This window comes from Bombyx mandarina, chromosome A1 (assembly GCF_030267445.1).
Source record: "Bombyx mandarina strain Sakado chromosome A1, ASM3026744v2".
Lineage (NCBI taxonomy): Eukaryota > Metazoa > Arthropoda > Insecta > Lepidoptera > Bombycidae > Bombyx > Bombyx mandarina.
This window is the reverse complement of record NC_143234.1, coordinates 16,752,686-16,767,899: the sequence shown is the minus strand read 5'-3', so window position 1 is coordinate 16,767,899 and position 15,214 is coordinate 16,752,686. Positions and strand designations below refer to the sequence as shown.

General features: G+C 36.9%; 1 protein-coding gene across 2 annotated transcripts in view; it reads right to left on the bottom strand.

Moving 5' to 3' along the window:
* The window catches only part of trp (transient receptor potential), a 58,440-nt gene extending 44,434 nt beyond the window's left edge, over nt 1–14,006 (bottom strand). Inside the window, exon 1 of one of the 2 annotated variants that reach the window (XM_089739534.1) lies at nt 13,875–14,006. The gene's annotated coding sequence lies outside the window, so the exon portion shown is untranslated. Of the gene's footprint in view, nt 1–2,846; nt 2,965–13,874 lie in introns of those variants that run through there. The other variant, XM_089739535.1, reaches the window with a different exon arrangement.
* Between the last annotated feature and the right edge of the window lie 1,208 nt (nt 14,007–15,214).

Genomic DNA, 15,214 nt, shown 5'->3' with positions numbered 1-15,214 from the left:
TTTCAAATAAAATGGCATGCCTTAAAGTGTTTAAACCGAAAAACTAAAAAAATACAATTATTGTATTACAATATTGAAGTTTACCAGAAACTAAGAATTTTGGGTTGAGCCACTTTAATTCTAAAGGTACAAAATAGTATTGAACACGTGACATTACCCGAATAATTTTGAAAGTCGTCGGTTCCCATTAAAATGCTGTTAAAATGCGTTGTATTTCATTTAGACGGTCTAATGCCAAAACATCACGTGCTACCAATATACGAGAAATATTAATATATTATTGCTGCTCTCGGTGAATAAACGCCCTGCGAAGCGAGTAGCATATCTCAACTCACACTCACAATTCTTCATTTTTCACCGTATAGAACGTAAACTCGATTTGATTTTGATTTATTCATTTATAATTGAACAACTAGGAAAAAAAGGTGAAAAGACATTTTGGAGGGACCGCGAGGAGCTAAATTGTGTGAATTGTTTTATTTTGTCTATTTAATGTTTCTTAGTTAATGCGTATTTAATATTTCTTCGTGTATAAGTGTAATTTTGTGACCGTCCTGGCTTAAAGGTTAAGGCGTCCGGTGTATTCGTATCTTGCAATGCACCGGTGTTCTAATCCCGCCGGCGGGTATCAATTTTTCTAATGAAATATGTACTTATCAAATGTTTACGATTGACTTTCACTGTAAAGGAATAGCATCATGTAATAAAAATCAAACCCGCAAAATTAATTTTTGTAATTACTGGTGGTAGGACGTCTTGTGAGTCCGCACGGGTAGGTATCACCACCCTGCCTATTTTTGCCGTGAAGCAGTAATGCGTTTCGGTTTGAAGGGTGGGACAACCGTTGTAACTATACTGAGACCTTAGAACTAATATCTCAAGGTGGGAGGCGGCATTTGCGTTGTAGATGTCTATGGGCTCCGGTAACCACTTAAGATTAGGTGGGCCGGGAGCTCGTCCACCCATCTGTGCAATAACAAAGTAACGTGGGTTTATTAACTGTTTAGTATCTGTGAAAGTGCGCAAATTTAAAAAAATTAAACAAAACCGCTGGACGTAGCTTCTCGAAGTCTTCGAAAAGGTCCACTGAAAAAAATCTCAGTATATAATCAGCATTTTGCAGAGATTATATTTTATCCCATATTATCTGATCTCATTTCATTTCATTCCATGCCAATTGATTAATGCTTCAAATTAATCAAATCCATTTCACTCCATATTATCATTTGTCATTAAAAAAAATTAGGTTCTATGGCATGATATTTTTGCCTCTCTAGTTGGAAAAATAAAACTACTAAAGAAATACTCGATCGAAACGTTAAAATCCACTAATTTGTAACACGCACTCGCACAAATGTCATTCGTAGTACTCATTTCGGTAAAATTACTCGGTTACGAGATCACAACGTTAATATGAACTCGCACTCACAAAATAACACCGAGTACGTTTGCCGCTAGGGGCGCTGTTCCAATTGCATACAAATTTGAGCAAACTGGCTCGCTAGTGAGAACGTTACAAAACTCGCACTAAGCACACAGATCACCTGAAGACCCAATCGTTCGCGACCACAAAAACTATAGAGTAATCGAAGCGGGAAATAATCGAATGACAGTAAAAAGAACGCGAAATTAAATCGTAAGATTGATTCGGCGGTGCAGTAATTAGCGCCCCTGACTGTTGCGCCGAGGGTCGTGGGTTCGATTCCCATATCGGACAAACATTTTATGATGAACCAGTTTGTTTGCTCTTTGTCTGGGTGTTTATTATCTCTCTTTTCTTCTTCATAGTTCCTTCACTGCTGAAGATCGCGATCACATGTGACTTTTCCCCACAGTGTTCGGTCATCGGTGGCATGGACTTTATAGATTACTTTTTTTTCCTACCTAAGCTGAGAGCTTTCAGAGGCTATTTCACTTAACCTTAATTAGTAGGTGAGCTCACAGGGGTCAAACCTGACGACCTTGCTAACACGAACCCTAGCAAGAGCCGTGCTTCGCAGAATCTTCCACCGGATCGGAAACGCGATCCACTGAGAAGATCCGGCAAGAAACTCAGTGGGCTGTATCTGAAGGTTAATTTACTCGTCGAGCCCTTCGTCGCAAGCGACGGGTTCGACGAAAACGATGACCGGCAGATTATCACCAACCGCTTCCTTAACTAGATCTGACCATCCTGGTGTTCTGTCCACGGCGCGCTTATATCTATACTAATATATAAATCTACAGTGGTTTTTATGGATGTTCCGTTATAACTACTGAACCACGCATCCGATTGACTTGAAACTTGGTATCCATGTAGAAAATATATGTACTTAATGGATAGGCTAATATTTATATGAGTTTTTAACTCCCTAATAATAATGTTAACTTTAAAGGCCCAGCAAAGCCGGCGAGTACGGCTAGTATGTATATATTTCCGTGTATACTTATATAATTATGTATGTTAGTCTCTAGTAACGATTACACAGGGATTGGGACCGCACGTGATTTTTCCCAGTAAAAGCGAAAAAGCAAAATTTTTTTTTATTGTTTAGATGGGAGGACGAGCTCACAACCCACCTGGTGTTAAGTGGTTACTGGAGCCCATAGACATCTACAACGTAAATGCGCCACCCACCTTGAGATATAAGTTCTAAAGTCCCAAGTATAGTTACAACGGCCGCCCCACCCTTCAAACCGAAACGCATTACTGCTTCACGGCAGAAATAGGCAGGGTGGTGGTACCTACCCGCGCGGACTCACAAGAGGTCCTACCACCAGTAAAAAAGTAATAACTAGCTTTAGTAAGTGCCTATAACTCACAAAGTCTATCACCTGAATAATTTTACTTAATAAAATTTACTCACGATATGGCTGATGTTGAAACGAACGTGAACATTGTTCTCTTTTTTCGTCTCTTCATTGTGTTTATTTATTATTGGAAAACAACGTTAAATCACTATACACTTTGCACTTTACGAATATGCCCGAAAAAGTTTATTATTATATCGAGGGCTGAAAAGCTGTTAGGATTAAGCGACACTTTTGTAACTTTACAGGAGAGCCATTTAAAGTTTAAAATTCGGAAAAAGTTGGTTGAAGTTCAATTAAACATATTAAAATGTTGATATTAATCTTTATCAAGGTGGGTGGCGCATTTACGTTGTAGATGTCTATGGGCTCCAGTAACCACTTAACACCAGGTGGGCTGTGAGACCGTCCACCCATCTAGCAATAAAAAAAATATATATATTTATATAAAAATGAATTGCTGTTCGTTAGTCTCGCTAAAACTCGGCAGCGGCTGGATCGATTTGGCTAATTTCGGTCTTGAATTATTCGTGGAAGTCCAGGAAAGGTTTAAAAGGTAATAAGAAAATATAAAAAAGCTCGGAATATTATATAAATACAAACAATTTTGTTTTTCTTTTCATGTGTCCCCTTGATGTGTCTTTTATTTATCGATTGAGGCACTACGAAGTCTGCCGGGTCAGCTAGTATCAAATAAAACGGACCTTTAATTACAAAGATAAATGTGGCGTATTAAGCGAAACGTCGTTTAAACCAAATAACATTTCATCCCTCGATATGTGTGATGAAAAAAAACGTTATTTCGTTTTCATAACTTTGCAACACATATGTTTCAATACGTCATTTTATCTATATTTCCTATATCTTTCACGTATTTCCCCTTTTTTATTCATAGCAAGTTTTTGAATACGATAAAATGCACACATGCATAATTGTCACTTATAGTTTACGAATTTATAGTTTTTTTTTAAATAACAAATCACTTCAGGTTCGTTTTAAGCACTTTCGCATATAAAAGATGTATTTGCTCGGAGCGTGGTGCAAGAGAGACGATCTAAACTTGTGTCTGAAATGGAGAACTCTCTGGGGCGAATCTCCGAGTGGGATGAGTCGAACTTAGTTCAATTCGACCCGTTGAAGACACAGTTTTACGCATTCACTGCGAAGAAGGACACCTTTGTCGTGGTGCCACAATATGTCTGATAATACACACTCTCACCATGACACTGCGCTAAAACATCGCGAACGCTGTTAGCGTAAACATTGACCGATTGAAAATCTTTCGACGGATATTCCTTTGAAACTTGTTTTTTCTATCGAAGATCGGACAATACTAATCCCAGAGCACGATGCTCTGTTCGCGCGTTCAATCTATTTTTATATTTATACGTCTGTCGTAAATGCATATGCCGAACGTGAATTATTAGAGATTAATTGAAAGCTGGTTTTTTTTTGTTGAATAGGGATTGTTAAGTTGTATAGTGTACACTATGATGTCGATATTTAGAATTGAATGATCGTTAATGTAAACATATAAATTAATTTATTACTCGTAGAGACTTTTTTTATTCTTTTCATTTTTGGTGAGATATAGTTACCGAGAGTGAAATAATGATAAATTATACATACCAAAACCAAAATATTTTTTAGGTTTTTTGTGGCACCTCCAGATCACGTAGGAAAGTGAAAATATATAATATTTTTATTATAAACTAACTGACCCGGCAAACTTCATAGTGCCTCAATCGATAAATATAAAGGCCTAAACTTTTGTATAAAATAAACTTAAAACAAACAATAGGGAATCCGTCCGACGGGGGACACATCAAAGGAAAAACAAAATTGTAATTTTTATTTAATTCCGAGCATTTTCATATTTATCTATATTTTAAACCTTCTCTGGAATTCCACAAATAATTCAAGACCAACATTAGCCAAATCGATCCAACCGTTCTCGAGTTTTAGCAAGACTAACGAACAGCAATTCATTTTTATATATAAAGATAATAAAATATGTAGTTATATATTTTTTTCTTTCACTATTGTTACTGAAATATATCTGCAGTAACTACATACCAACTTTATTAGCATTTTATGATTCGTTTAACTATTTTCAAAATATATCATATACGTAATTATCATTCTTTCGAAGAAGACTACATTTTTTGGACAGTTCTGTAAATAATGTGCTCTGTAATTTGTTACCACCAATTATTATTAATGTTTTCGTTGAATAGTTTAGACTTTTTAACGAGTGGTTGTTTTTTAATTAATTAATCGTATTGCGAACCAGGAAAAGGGTTGATAATTACTAACACAAAGAAGAGGCGGAGAAACAACCTAATGCATTTGTATTTAGGCCGTATTTTTTTCGCCGAATTGTGTCCTACAACGTCTATCTAAACTAATAAAGTTGCTTTTATTATTGCCTTTATAATAAAGTTCACGAGGTTAATGTGACATCCATAAATTTAACTATTTTATGAACAGAGCGATATAAAAAACTATGGACGACAACATTTGTAAAATTTAATTGCGAATAAGTTTGATGTTTAAAGTTTTATTATACAAAATAAAATTGGATTGTTGACTGAACCCGTATTTTTTTTATATTATGTTGAAACATGGTTTAAGTGGAAATAAGTTTATTATTTTATATTATGATGGGAATGCAACTGCTTTTTTTTGCCTACCCAAGCTGATAGTCCTGAGAGGCTATTTCAGCGTAACCTAACTAGTGGGTGAGCTCACGGGACTCAAACCTGACGACGTTGCTAACACGAACCCTAGCAAGAGTCGTGCTTCGCAAAATCTACTACCGGATCGGAAACGCGACTCACTGAGAAGATCCGGCGAGAAACTCAGTGGGCTGTGTCTGAGGGTTAATTTTTCGTCGCAAGCGACGGGTTCGACGAGAACGATGACCGGACCACTGCGTGCAACTGCTTAGATTACATGGATTTAAGCAGGTGGCTGCATCTGTGTATGATCACCAGTAACAAACATCTTAACACGGCTGTGCTATTTGAGTACAGCTAATATTAGCCATAGGTCCGTTCTCGCGTGGAGTACTGCTCCCACCTCTGGGCCGGGGCTCCCAAATACCAGCTACTTCCATTTGTCTCCATACAGAAGAGAACCGTTCGGTTTGTCGATAATCCCATTCTCACGGATCGTTTGGAACTTATGGGTCTGCGAAAGGACTTCGGTTCCCTCTGTATTTTGTACCGTATGTTCCATAGGGAGTGCTCTGAAAATTTGATTGAGATGATACCATCATATCGTTTTTACCATCGCCCCGTCCGCCACCGGAGTAGAGTTCATCAATACTACCTGGAGCCGCTACGTTCATCTACAGTGCGTTTCCAGAGGTCTTTTTTGCCACGTAACGTTTGGCTTTGGAACGAGCTTCCATTTACGGTGTTTCCCGAACGCTATGACATGTCTTTCTTCAAACGAAGCTTGTGGAGAGTATTAAACGGTAGGCAGCGGCTTGACTCTTCCCCTGGCATTGCTGACGTCCATTGGCGACGGTAAGACGGTAACCACTCACCATCAGGTGGGTCGTACGCTCGTCTGCCAATACGGCTATTAAAAAAAAACAACAAAAATGTTTTTTTGTAGGATTTTTGGTCTAGAATGTTCATCAGATAGCGGATGTTGATTTTATTTTTATTTTGCCTCAATAAATCGCAAAATTCTGAATTCGAATGTATGTTATAGCAACATGCGGTATGCGAATGCGGGCTAACGACATTACAACAAAAATGCAAAATCTTCCTTAGTGACCATTAGTAATGCAGATTGGAGCTCTTCTGTGACTGGCTTTATATTCCAATCAGAAAAATTATTCATGACGCATTAACCAAAATTACGTTACTTGGCTGTCTTCCATACGGTCTGTTACGGTTTTTCTGCAATCCTTGACTCTTCAAAGATATTTTTTTTTATATGACGTTTATAATAATATTAATAGTACAGAAGAACAAAATATAGATATTTTTAATTGCTAAATTCTAGTGCCTCTCTAGCTCCCAAATAGAGCGCGTAATGAACGATATTCATCAAACGATTCATATCGCAAGAGTATTAGGCTGCACTAAAAGTATCGGGAATGGAATATTTCCATTGTTCCTGTCATATTAAAATCTTTTTAATTGAAAACTCCTTGGTTTTAAAAATCGAATACCATTTATTTATTTAAAAAAAGATTCTCGGTCTTGTCACGAGGTTTTGTCAAACTTGTTTAGTCGTTGAGAAAATGGAATTGACTCGAGAAAATTCAAGAGCGATGATTTATTATGACTTTCGAAGTGGTTTAACACAAAAACAGTGTGTTGACCGGATGATTTCTGCATTTGGTGATGAAGCCCCATCCAAAACCACAATTTATCGCTGGTTTGCTGAGTTTCAACGTGAACGTGTCAAGATCAGTGATGATCCCCGTCAAGGTCGTCCAAAAACTGCAGTCACCCAAGAAAACGTTGATGCTGTGCGTAAGCTGATTGAGGAAGATCGACATGTGACATACCGCGAAATTCAGGCAACTTTAGACATTGGCATGAGTCAAATACAAATAATCTTGCATGAACAATTAGGTGTAAAAAATTTGTTTTCCCGATGGATACCGCATTCGCTCTGTGAAGAGCAAAAAGCGGCTCGCGTTACTTGGTGCGTCAGAACTCTCGAAAGATTCCACGCAGGATCCTCAAATGCTGTATACAACATTGTATCAGGTGACGAATCCTGGATATACGCGTACGAACCCGAAACAAAAAACCAGTCACGAGTTTGGGTGTTCGAAAATGAGTTAAAGCCAACAAAAATTGTTCGTTCACGGAGTGATGCAAAAAAATGGTGGCCACGTTTGTCTCCAAAACCGGCCATGTTACGACAATTTCTCTTGAAGGACAAAGAACGGTTAATGCAGAATGGTATGCTAGCATTTGTTTGCCACAGGTCGTTTCTGAACTCCGTAAAGAGAACTGCAACCGCTGCATCATCCTCCATCACGACAATGCGAGTTCTCACACCGCGCACAGAACAAAAGATTTTTTAGAGCAAGAAAACATAGAATTATTAGACCATCCGCCGTACAGCCCCGACCTAAGCCCTAATGATTTCTATACTTTCCCTAAAATAAAGAATAAATTGCGTGGACAGAGATTTTCATCACCTGAAGAAGCTGTGGACGCCTACAAAACGGCCATTTTGGAGACCCCAACTTCCGAATGGAATGGTTGCTTCAATGATTGGTTCCATCGTATGGAAAAATGTGTCAAATTTCGCGGAGAATACTTCGAAAAGCAATAAATACATTTTTAAATAGTAATGTTGTGTCACTTCGTTAATTCCCGAAATTTTCAGTGCCGCCCTCTCGTAACTGTAGACCAGACTGGGAACATCTAAGTAAAAAAGTCAAAATGAATAAATAGTTATAAATATTTGGTTCTCTTCCAAAGTAAGGAATATATAATAATGTTGGAAACTCTAAGCTTTTTGTCATCGGTGTTTTAAAAAGGATAAACATTAAAATTAAACAATATAGGGTATAGTGTAATTTTTTTTAGTCTAGCATAAGTATCCATGTCGAAAAGAACGGAAAACATTTGTACCTATATTAAATGGCAATAAGCGGAGATCGCATTTGTTCCTAATTTTTTATTTATTTCATTCCCTCCCTATGCTGCTATCAGCAAATAGCCTCTCAAGGCTATCCTTGAGAGGCTATTTCATTTTTACCCTAGCGTGTAGGTGAGCTCTCGGGGCTCAAACCAGAAGTATACCTAACACTGGCCCTTAGCAAGAGCAGTGCTTCGGAGAATCTACCACCGGGTCGGAAACGCGACCCACTGAGAAGCGATCCGGCGAGAAACTCAGTGGCAGTTTTAAATGTTTAATGACAATGTTTAACGACATTTAAAATTCATCATCTGATGTTTCAAATAAAAAGACTAACCTTCCGCTGCACTTATAACTTCTAGATATGTACTCGTATAAAATTGTTTTGAATTCGCGCACCGACCTCATCCTATAGTAGAAAATGCTAATTATGAGCTTCTTCCAAATAATCGAAATACACAAAGAAACTGAAAGAATGAAACGTGAAGTATTTTTTTTGGTGCAAATTGATCAAAAACGGTTTATTGAATTTTAAAAAAATGGCTACTTTAATACAACAATCTTATTGTGTGCTTTGTTTATTACAATATCGTCAATAGCAATTTTGATTTCTTTTTTAAGAAATTATTGTACAATATAGACTGGAAGGACTGGACTGGGTATTTATTATAAGTATTTTTTAATAAAGTTAATACCCCTCATTTAAACGGTTATACAAATCGTCACGCTGTTTATGAACCAGACAGAACCCTGCCTATTTCTGCCCTGAAGCAGTAATGCGTTTCGGTTTGAAGGGTGGGGCAGCCGTCGTAACTATACTTGAGACCTTAGAACTTGTGTCTCAAGGTGGGTGGCCCATTTACGTTGTGGATGTCTATGGGCTCCAGTAACCACTTAACACCAGGTGGGCTGTGAGCTCGTCCACCCATCTAAGCAATAAAAAAAAAAACATAAGCAACAATTTATCTCCGGAAAAGTAGAAACGTATGCTTAATTATTTCAAAATTACAAAGCGCCAGTGAGACCACGTGACACCTAATCCCACCGTGGCCTAGTTAAGTACTAAATCCAATAGATAGATCCAAGATACGTATATCCAAGGATATAAAATAATGTTTGGGTTTTTAACTGAACACGCTCTAAGTTCTTCTATAAATTTAACTACAGAACCAGAATACAGACTTTATCTTAAATGATGCAACAAAATGCTGTTGAAAATTTTTGACAGTATACGTAACTTTCCGGCAGACATAAATATGGGAAATTACTTCCATTTACATCAACAGACCCGATGCGAAAATAAAACTGTTACGCGCGAATAGCGTAAATATCATAAAATATACGCAGTCAGCAATGTTAGCGATTTTTATGTTTATTACTTATGAATTTTTGAGATTCAGTAAATAAATTTATTTGTACTTGTAGCTCATAAAATGTAAACGCAACGAAATAAATAAAACAAAATGGTGTATATGGCGTCATGAAATTGTAAAAATGTGCTGCTGAGTTAACAAATTTAGGGGGCTTGCATACGGTAATAATATTATAAATACAATTAATAACAATAATACAATATTACTTAGGGTGTATTATTATTATTAATTTTTTGTGCCTTATTGAATTATTATCTAATGCTTACTTTTTTTCTCGGTTTGTATTGACTAAATTCTTTATTTAGTAATAAAAATGTTCAATTAGTGCATACGTCGTTTTATTCAATAGTCTGTACATATCGACGCTTGAAAGGCAAACGTGACTAAGCGACAATGCGTGAACTTTACAGTATACTAATTTAAAGTTGAAATACCTGAAAACAATATTTAATTTAAAGAATCTAGCTGTAGTAGAATCTAGCTAGCAGCTGTAGGATTCAAATTATTATAATAGACCTAGAAAAATATTTTTTTTGCGCATCGAATATGGTTATTGCCTATCATTAATGTACAAAGCAGTTATTGTCGCTTAGTCATGTTTGCCTTTCAAGAGTCGATATGTATTACTAATTTCACATAAAATAAGGTTAGATATCGTATGCTGAATATTAAAAAGAATAGCAAACATTTGAAATACCATTCACGAATTTACGCAGTAATAAAAATCGATCAGTCGTATCGAAATCGTATCGGCATATTTAAAAGTTTTGGCACATTACCAAATATTTTATATCTTAACTTGTAGAACCGACAGAAGTCCTGCGAATATAAAAGCTTTGTGTTGTTAAATTGTTTGCTTTGATTATATTTCTAGGTAAATATAATTGTTGGTGTTTCCTTCATCGCTTTCATATTACAAATGCTTATACTAAGGACGGAACTGATCCATCGTGGTCCGATTATACTATAGAAAACAAATACAATATGAAAAGTTCATTTTTACTGGTGGTAGGACCTCTTGTGAGTCCGCACGGGTAGGTACCACCGCCCTGCCTATTTCTGTCGTGAAGCAGTAATGCGTTTCGGTTTGAAGGGTGGGGCAGCCGTCGTGACTATACTGAGACCTTAGAACTTATATCTCAAGGTGTGTGACGCATTTACGTTGTAGATCTATGGGCTCCAGTAACCACTTAACACCAGGTGGGCTGTGAGCTCGTCCACACGTCTAAGCAATAAAAAAAAAAATGTTTGCTTTGTCATTAGATAATTTTTGTAAATCCACAACTGATCTTCGTCGCCACCTAGGAGTTGTGATATTGTCAACAGCTATGAAGACTCTTTTCAGTGGAAGGAGCGTTTTGGATGAGCCTCTGGTATTGCTGATGCCCATGATCGACGGTAACGACTCTCCATTCGGTAGGCCGTATGTTTGTCAACGTACTAGGCTGATAAAAATGACGTCACGCTGTTTACGTATATATATATATTATTGCTTTGATAGGTGGACCAGCTCACAGCTCACCTGGTGTTAAGTGGTTACTGGAGCCCATAGACATCCATAACGTAAATGCGCCATCCACCTTGAGATATAAGTTCTAAGGTCTCAAGTATAGTTACAACGGCTGCCCCGCCCTACAAACCGAATCGCATTACTGCTTCACGGCCGAAATAGGCAGGGTGGTGGTACCCACCCGCGCGGACTCACAAGAGGTCCTACCACCAGTAATTACGCAAATTATAATTTTGCAGGTTTCATTTTTATTACACGATGTTATTCCTTCACCGTGGAAATCAATCGTGAACATTTGTTGAGTACGTATTTCATTAGAAAAATTGGTACCCGCCTGAGATTCGAACACCGGTGCATCACTCAACACGAATGCACTGGACATCTTATCCGTTAGGCCACGACAACTTCTCGAATATTAAAGAAAGTCCAAATTAAACCACAACCAGCATGCCTTTAATTCCTGTATGGAGTCTAATGCGAAGCCTTGATTATTATATTCTCTCGGGAAGTATGTCGTGTATATCAATAATTCGCTATTATTGTAATAGATTGTACCATGCGGTCGTATGTGTGTACGTACGGCAGTAACGAGATGGATATTCCCTGGGGACGTGTAATAACGGTACTCATAAAATATAACGTGCGCTCTACTTAATTTGTGAGTACGCTAATTAAAATAAAATGTTCAGTTTATGACGAACTTAGATATTCTTTACGCACACTATCATTAATCGCGTTCTCATTAGGATTTAAATAGAGAACGATTTTCCAATATTTTAGATACTTTTTGTTTTGTTTTTCTCCATGACCATGGATTCGAAATTACGGAAGTCGTAAAATGAAAATAGCAAATCTTAGATTAAGCTGTTAGTTTTGTCTGGTCTGCGGCTCGTATATATACGAGAGAAAATAATAGGTTGGGGAAAAGTCTTTTCGCATTATAGTATGTATAAACTTGTAATAAAATCTCTTTGGCTATACTATTTGTATCTGGCTGGTTTTGGTATCATTAAAAGTTTAAATTTTTAAAGAAGATAATTCCAAATTCAGATTAGGAAAATGTGTGATTTTTATTTATTTTTCGTACTGTCAAGATGAGTGAATCTAATGAAGAAATTCGATTCATTTTAAAATTTTACTACAAAAAAGGTAAATATAATATTAATAAAAATTAAAAAAATGCAACGCAAGCCGCGAAAAAAATTTGCGATGTTTATGGACCTAGTGCAGTGTCTGTGAGAGTAGCAAAAATTTGGTATAAGTGCTTTCAATTAGGAAATTTTGATGTCAAAGATGCACGTCGCTCTGGTCGCCCTATTACGGATAAAATGGATGCCATTTTTTAAAAAGTGGAGCAAGGTCGGCATATTAGTAGTTACGACGTAGCTGAAGAACTGGGAATTGACCACGAAACAGTTTTGGCGCATTTCAAAAAACTGGGTATACAAAAAAGCTCGATATTTGGGTACCTCACGAGCTCACCACTGAAAGAAACCTAATCAACCGTGTACTCATTTGTGATTCTTTATTACGACGTAATGAAACCGAACCATTTTTGAAGAAGCTGATAACTGGTGATGAAAAGTGGATCACGTACGACAAGTAGGTGCGAAAAAGGTCGTGGTCAAAGGCCGGTCAGGCTTCACAGACTGTGGTGAAACCAGGGTTAACTCGCAACAAGGTGATGCTGTGTGTGTGGTGGGATTGGAAGGGCATTATTCATTATGAGCTGTTACCACCAAGCAGGACCATCGATTCTGAACTCTTCTGCGAACAACTGATAAGATTAAAGCAAGAACTTGAGAGAAAGCGGCCGGAATTAATCAACAGAAGGGGTTTTTCATCATGATAACGCTAGACTTCACACATTTTTAGCCACTCAGCAAAAATTAAGAGAGCTTGGCTGGGAGGTGTTAATGCATCCGCCGTATAGTCCTGACCTTGCACCTTCAGATTTCCACCTGTTTCGGTCTCTTCAGAATTATTTAGGCAGCGTCAGGTTAACATCACGAGAGGACTGTCAAAACCAATTGTCGCGGTATTTTGATCAGAAGCCCCAAAACCTCTATAGCAATGGGATCATGTCCCTGCCTATAAGATGGCAAAATGTTATCGAATAAAATAGTACCTACATACTTTAGTTAAATGAAAATAAACTATATTAAAAAAATGTTGTGAATTTTCTTAAAAAGTGCGAATAAACTTTTTCTCCAACCGATTACTTAATTGAATATTGCCGTATTGATTGTTGATAGACGAAATAAATTGGTACCTTGAGTACTTTTTACTCATTTTTATAACTACTGATTTACGCGACTATGAAAAGTATTTTAAAAAAGTAAATACATAAGTAATCCACGATTTTCTATTCTGTTCTACCTTTAATAAAAATAAGCACTCCACGTTTTTCTGTTCTACACAACCTTTAATAAAACCTTGTAAATAAATCTGGACATCTTTTAACTGTAAGATGATTTTATGTAAGGCAGTTTAATTTTAGTATACTAAAGTAAAACCACGCAAAAAGCCTTCACAAATTGTGTGAATAATATTCACGAACCCACAAAAAACAAACTTACCTTTTAATTACCAGTTGTCACATCTCGAAGCCGAAGGAACGGACACAATCTTTATTAGACAGAGGAATGACTATCTTGTGTACCGACAGGTGTAGTGTTCACGACCCCACGGAACACTGCCTGACAATACCGTAAGTGTTCACCACGTTAATCGAACACACAAGAGGGTTTGTCGGGTAGGGGACAGGGCTGTGTCGATAAAATTATTTTTTATCGATATAGTATTTTATATTTTTTTTTTTTTGGCTATCTCTGCATTTATGAAGTAGTCGTTATAGTGAGAATTTATAAAGAATATCCCACATTTTAAGTCGCCTATTCGTAGCACAATAAGTAGAACGTACATACCCGTGCGTGCCGTGCATTACCCCGTAACACGACTACTTAAAGTATGTAGACAAATATATCTAAATGTAACTGTATCTGTATATGTATGTGAGTATGTATACAAATGTAGAAATTATTTTATATTCTGCAAATATATACTATATATAATATATGCTAAAGATTGTCACATTGCATTCACTTTTCATTCCGGGTGACAATTTGATGTAAAAATAATATATAACTATAGTTATACATAATGGCAAAACCACTAGGCGTCAACTATGCACCTATAAGACGCCTTATATTATTACCCGATATATAACCTATATGTAGAGCATGATATCTGTCAAGTACGCATTTCATTAGAAATATTGATAGATGTTTGCGACAAATAAAGTCCACCAGTAACAATGTAACTGGAGCCTAAATGCTAACGTAACACTTTGGGATACCAGTGAATAGGCAGAAAAAATAAAATAAAAAACACCAGGATCATCACATCGCTTAAGATGATTATACAAGACGCCTTATCAACACATAATTGACGCGTATTAAGAAGTTTTGGTCTTATCTACATATAAATGTTTTTCACATCAAAATTGTCAGCGGCAATGAAAACTGAATACATCTCAACCATACATCAAATGTATATATTTGGTTTCAATAAAAATACATTTAAAAAAAAAATCAAACTACAAAATGAATTATTTCCAATACTTTATGTACGTGTGTTTGTTTTTTTATCGTTTGACTATCGTTCACATTTTTTCCGTGGACGAGCTCACAGCCCACCTGGTGTTAAGTGGTTACTGGAGCCCATAGACATCTACAATGTAAATGTGCCACCCACCTTGAGATATAAGTTCTAAGGTCTCAAGTATAGTTACAACGGCTGCCCCACCCTTCAAACCGAAACGCATTACTGCTTCACGGCAGAAATAGGCGGGGTGGTGGTACCTACCCGTGCGGACTCACAAGAGGTCCTACCACCGGTGATAAAATATAAAATGATT